Source organism: Benincasa hispida, chromosome 8, assembly GCF_009727055.1.
Source record: "Benincasa hispida cultivar B227 chromosome 8, ASM972705v1, whole genome shotgun sequence".
Classification (NCBI taxonomy): Eukaryota; Viridiplantae; Streptophyta; class Magnoliopsida; order Cucurbitales; family Cucurbitaceae; genus Benincasa; species Benincasa hispida.
Window position 1 is genome coordinate 13,004,484 of NC_052356.1, and position 6,734 is coordinate 13,011,217.

The following is a 6,734-nucleotide window of genomic DNA, read 5'->3' on the forward strand; positions in this document are numbered from 1 at the left end:
TCCTAATGTCGCTCGAAATGTTTAGGAGGCATACGAGCGATGGACAAGGGCGAATGAGAAGGCCGAGCCTATATCTTGGCAAGTCTTTTTGAAGTCTTGGCCAAGAAACATGAGCCCATGGTCTCAGCACGTGAGATCATGGAGTCCCTGCGGGGGATGTTTGGACAACCGTCTAAATAGCTTATGCATGAGGCTCTTAAATACATATTCAACTCCAAAATGGAAGAAGGCACCTCTATTCGTGAACATGTGCTAAACATGATGGTCCACTTTAATGTGGCAGAGTTGAATGGGTCTACCATCGATGGGGTTAGCTAGGTTAGCATAATCCTGCATTCTTTGCCGGAGTGCTTCCTATACTTTGTTAGTAATGTGATTCTTAACAAAGTGAAATATAACCTTACAACTCTCCTCAACGAGTAGCAAACATACCAATCTTTACTAAAAAGTAAGAAGAGGCAGAAGGGTGAGGCAAATGTTGCTTCATCCTCCAGGACGTTCCATAGAGGTTCGACCTTAGGAACGAAGTCTGCACCTTCTGCTTCTAACTTTGCAAAGGGGAAGAAGAAGAATGGAGGTAAGGGAAAAGGGAAGGCACCTACTAACCCACCGCCTATCACCCCAAGTAGGCGTCCACAAGTTGCTAAGAGAAAGTGTTTCCACTACAACCAAGATGGACACTGGAAGAGGAACTGTCCTCAGTATCTGAAACAGAAGAAAGTAGCCAAGGCTAAGGCCAAGGCCAATAAAGGTAAATGATTTACTTGTGCTTGAAACTTGTTTAGTGAAGAATGATGATTCTTCCTGGATAATTGATTTGGGTGCTACTAATCATGTTTGTTCTTCTTTTTAGGGGATTAGATCTTGGCGTCAGCGGGAGGCTAGTGAGATGACGATGCAAGTAGGCACCGGGCACGCCGTCTCAGCTGTGGCAGTAGAAGGACTCCAGTTAGCTTTTTAGAATAGGTTTCTTATTTTACATGATGTATATATTGTTCCTGAACTAAAGAGGAACCTTATTTCTATAAACTTTTTATTGCAATGTAAATATACTGTCTCGTTTAATATGGATAAATCGTTTATTCATAAAGATGGTGTTTTTATGTGCCCAGCAAATCTAGAATTGAATTTATGTGTGCTAAGGCCATTAGCCATTAATTCCCTCCATAATACTGAATTGTTTAGAACTGTCGTAACTCAATCAAAACGTCAACGAATTTCTTCAAAAGAAAATGCCCAACCTTGGCATCTTTGTTTAAGGCACATAAATCTCAATAGGATTGAGACATTGGTGCAGAATGGACTTCTAAGTTAGTTAGAAGAAAATTCTTTACCAGTGTGCGAATCTTGCCTTAAGGGTAAGATAACTAAACAGCCTTTTACTGGAGAAGGTAATAGAGCCAAGGAGCCTCTTGAGTTAGTACATTCTGACCTTTGTGGTCCTAAGATTGTGTAAGCCCGAGATGGCTATGAGTATTTTATCAGTTTTATAGATGACTACTCCAGGTACGGGTATGTTTATCTTATGCAACGGAAGTTTGAATTTTTTGAAAAGTTCAAAGAGTTCATGGCTGAAGTTGAAAATGCATTGGATAGACGGATTAAAACACTTTGATCGGATTGAGGTGGAGAGTTTTTAGACTTGGTATTCCATGACTATTTGATAGAACATGGAATCATTTCCCGCCTCTCAGCGTCAGGTACACCTCAGTAGAATGGTGTAGCGGAGAGAAGAAATAGAACCTTGTTAGACATGGTTCGCTCGATGATGAGTTACGCTTCCTTACCGGACTCGTTTTGGGGTTTCGCAGTGGAGACGTGTGTTTCTTCCAGGAGTGTTGCAAGAACACCTCTTGAGTTGTGGAACGGGCATAAAGCTAGTTTATGTCACTTCTGCATTTGGGGTTGCCCTACACATGTGCTTGAGGCTAATCCCAAGAAGTTGGAACCACGATCGAGGTTATGCCTCTTTGTACGCTACCCCAAAGGTACACGAGGGGGTTATTTTTATGACCTGACAGAAAATAGGGTGTTTTTTTCAACAAATGCTACTTTCTTGGAGGAGGATCATATAAGGGAGCACAGTCCACAAAGTAAAGTCGTGTTGTGTGAGCTGTCCAATGAAACTACTGAAACTTCAACAAGAGTTGTTGAAGAGCCTGCTACATCAACAAGAGTTGTTGATGGGATTTCATTCAGTAGGTCGATTCCACCTCAAGATTTGAGAGTGAAGGATCTTATATCTAAGATTTCCATGAGCGCGTTCAGATCGCTCCGATCTCACCGTGACCGAAATACAACATTATACATTCAACACATACAATTATGCAAATAAACTCTAATTAACGGCATGCTTAGAACAAGAAAACAACAAGGGAAAGAGTTTCATACTAGTTGAAGAAAATCTTCAATCTTCGGAACTTCAACGTAGCCGAAAAACTCCAAGTGTTCTACCAACGCCCAATGGAAAACGTCGACTGCAGCAACACGAACAACGCGAACTCACGACCGTAACGGGGACGACACCACCACTAAAGAGCCCTAGGTATTCTCGAAGTGAAACCCCAAAGGGTGGGCTTTGGTGAATTTGGTAGAGGATGGAGGAAACACGAATCGTATAGGCGATAAGCAAGTGGGAGAGAAAACGACGCTATCGCATAGCAGAAGTGCTTATCGTTTAGGAGGAGCTACACGATTGTGTAGAATTTACTGAACGATCATTTAGGAAAAGGTACACGATCGTTTAGTAAAACCAGCACACTATACGATCGTTTAGAGAAGCTATCAGATCGTGTAGGAAATAACGTGCGATCGTTTAGACACGCGAAGGACGATCATTTAGGCGGAGAAGAGCTATCGTATAGTCTCTCGAGCGATCGTTTTCTTTCACCAACGTGCGCTTCACGAAATGTTTTGATGTGAATGACGGGCGATGCAAAAATGAAAACTATTTTCATTTTAACTCATCGGTTACAATAACCAACGTTGCCCACTAACCAACGTCCAAACATGAAATTGGGCATAATTATCTTATAATTAACCAACTAATTAATTAATAAATATAATCATATTATATTTATATCCTATAGTTTGATATCACATATCTACTATATTATTTTCTCCTCTACTTGATATAAATCATATTTATATCTAATTTCCTCCATAATAATGTAACTCATACATTTAGCAAATTATATCATATAAAATTAACCAGTCCAATTATATCATATATAACCAAACTTCCTCTTGTCAATTTGAACATTTCAAATTAACCCAAATGCTAGTTCTCGACTTTATCTAAGCTACCCAAGGAACCTAATGGACATGTTGCTCGAAGCTCTAATGGTACGTGAACAGCTGACTAAACTCTTTTGCCACGAGATCAACCATCTATTAACTGTCCGACATTCCACTAAAGACCAACAGCTGAACTCTTCTTACCACAGATATATTTCTGTGTCTATCGGATATAACCAATCATAAGTATGATGACCCTTCACAAATGCTGGTAAGTACAGCTGGGCCAAATTACCGTTATGCCCTTGTAGTTACATCTCACTCGTTAAGTACCACTGATTCCTCTAATGAACAATACAACATAGTCCGACTATGTCTAAAAACTTCTCGAGCCAAGAGAAAGTGTGTGGTGCCATATCGTTCAAGCCGCGGAATCAGCCCTTAAGGAAGCCATCTATCTACTTACCCCTACCTCGGGGAAGGAGTGAATTCCATCTTGTGTAGCTGAGTTCCCAGCTCCCAAATCAGACGAGTCCCCAAAATGGTAGGTTTCAATTGGCGACCTGGCCAGTTGCACCCATACAAATCAAAGGACCGCCCTCAATGGCAGGAGTTCCCAACTCACTCAAGATTGAGGTCATGTTACCTATGGTCATCCTAGTGTACAAAATTCTCTGTCATGAACGGTGTTATATAACGAGACGTTAACACTTCGTGGTCAGGTCTTATACAAACTCTTTGTATAGGACGCCCCCACATGCATGTCCCCAACACGAATGATCAGGATCAGACCATCTGTGATAAGTTGGGTGCTAGACGGTTTTGCGAACGGAGCTCCGTTCATACCCCAAAACGGCCCCCAAGGTCCCGCGGGGATGTGCGAAGGTCGTGCAGGGGTGTTCGGTGCCTTTTCTGGGGTGTCGCAGGGACCTCGCTGGGGTGTCAAGAAGGCTGCCACAGGGCCCAATTTTTCGACGCGAACCATTAGTGTTGAAAAAGTGCAAAAACGGACCTAGGGGTTAAACAGCTAAATGAAAAAAGTCATGTGCCAGACAGTTTTTGAGAAGGAAGCTCGTTTGTGCCCCAAACCTTCCAGTGTGAAAATGCGCAAAAACAGAACCAGGGGTTAAGAACTATTGAAAAAGTTGTGTGCCAGACGGTTTTTTCGAACGGAGCTCGTTTGGGGCCCCGCGGGCTACGGTGGGCGGCCGTTTTTTTTGTTCACGAACCTTCCAGAGCGGTTTTGCAAATGGCTCCCGAGGCCGTGCGACCCACTTTTTATGTCCAAGCCTTCCGGCGCGTAAATGCGCGAAAACGAACCTAGGGGTTAAGAACTACGAAAGAAAGCGTGTTCCAGACGGTTTTGGAAACAAAGCTCGTTTGTTGCCCCAAACGCCCCTAAGGGCCCCAAGGCCCACTTTTTGTGCCCGAACCTTCCGGCACGAAATATCTCAAAAATGAAACTAGGGGTTAAAACTATGAAAAAAAGCTATATGCCAGACAGTTTTGTGAACAGAGCTTCTTTGGTGCCCCAAACGGCCCCCGGGGCCCTAGGGGCTGTGCTGGGGGGCCATTTTTTGTCCCGAACCTTCCAGAGCGAAAAAACCAAAAAACAGACCCAGGGGTTAAGAATCATGATAAATAGTCATGTGCTAGATGGTTTGGCGAACGGAGCTCGTTTGGTGCCTCAAACGGCCCGTGGGGCCACTTTTTGTGCCAGCACCTTTGGTGCGAAAATGCGCGAAAACGAACCTAGGGTTAAGAACTAGAAAAAAAGCCGTCGTGCCAGACGGTTTTGGGGACAAAGCGCGTTGGTGCCCCAAAGGGCCTCCGAGGCCCTTTTTTGCTCCGAACCTTTCGATACGAAATATCGCGAAAACGAACTTAGGGGTATAGAACGATGAAAAAAAGTTCGTGTACCAGATGGTTTTAGGTACGGAGCTCGTTTGTGCCCCAAATGGCCCCTGAGGCCCGTAGACTACGTCGGGGGCCGTTTTTCTTGCGCGACCTTCCGTAGCGTAAAAGCGCGAAAACGGACCCAGAGGTTAATAATGATGATAAAAAGTCGTGTGCCAGACGGTTTTGCGAATGGAACTCGTTTGTGCCCGAGGCGTGGGGCCCACTTTTGTGCTCGATCTTCCGACGCAAAAATGCGCGAAATTGGACCCAAGGTTTAAGAATTATGAAAAAAAGGCGTGTGTTAGACGGTTTTTGCGAAATGGCAGCTCGTTTGGTGCCCCAAACGGCCCCGAGTCCCTGCGGGAGTGTTGCGGTGCCTTGCTGAGGTTTCACAGAGCCTCGCTGAGGTGTCGCTAGGCATTGTGGGGTGTCGCGGGGTTGTCACAAGGCCCAATTTTTGTACACCAACCTTCCATCATGAAAAAGCGCGAAAACGGATCCAGGGTTTAAGAACTATGTATAAAAGCCGTGTGCCAGATGCTTTTGGGGATGGAGCTCATTTGGTGCCCCAAACGGCCCCAGGGCCCACTTTTTGCTGCCGAACTTTTTGACACGAAAAATGCATGAAAACAGACCCAGGGGTTAAGAATGATGAAAAAAAGTCGTGTGCCAGATGGATTTGGGAACGGAGCTCGTTTGTTGCCCCAAACGACCCCCAGCGCGCCGCGAGCTGCACCGGGGGGCCGTTTTTTGCGCGCGAACCTTCTGAAGTGAAAATGGGCAAAAATGGACCCAGGGGTTAAGAATGGTTATAAAAAATCGTGTGCCAGATGTTTTTGCGAACGGAGCTCGTTTGGTGCCCCAAACAGCCCCTGGGGTTAAGAACTATGAAAAAATGCCATCTGCCAGACGGTTTAGGAGACGGAGCTCGATTGGTGCCCCAAACGGCCCCCGGGGTCCCACGAGCTGCGCCAGGGGGCCATTTTTTTATGCAAACCTTTCGAAGTGAAAAAGCGCGAAAACAAACCCAGGGGTTCAGAAATATGAAAAAAAGGCATGTGGCCTACGGTTTTGTGAACGGAGCTCATTTGGTGCCCACAACGGCCACCGGGGCCCCACGGGGGTGTCACGGCGCCTTACTGAGGTGTCGCAGATCCTCGTTGGGGTGTCATAAGACACTTCTGGGCTGTCGTGGGGCTGCCACGGGGCCCAATTTTTGTGTGTGAACCTTCTGCCGCGAAAAAGCACGAAAACGGTCCCATGGGTTAAGAACAATGAAAAAAGCTGTGTGCTAGACAATTTTGTGAACGGCGCTCGTTTGGTGCCCCAAAAAGCCTCCAGGGTCCCACGAGCTGCGCCGGGGGGCCGTTTTTTGTGTGTGAACCTTCCGTAGCGAAAAAGTGCGAAAACAAACCCAGGGGTTAAGAATGATGATAAAAAGTCGTGTGCCAGACGGTTTTACGAACGGATCTCATTTGGTGCCCCAAACGGCACCCGGGGCCGTGGGGACCACTTTTTTTACCCAAACCTTCTGGCGTGAAAATGCTTGAGAATGGACCCAGGGGTTAAGAACTATGAAAGAAAGGCATGTGCCAGAC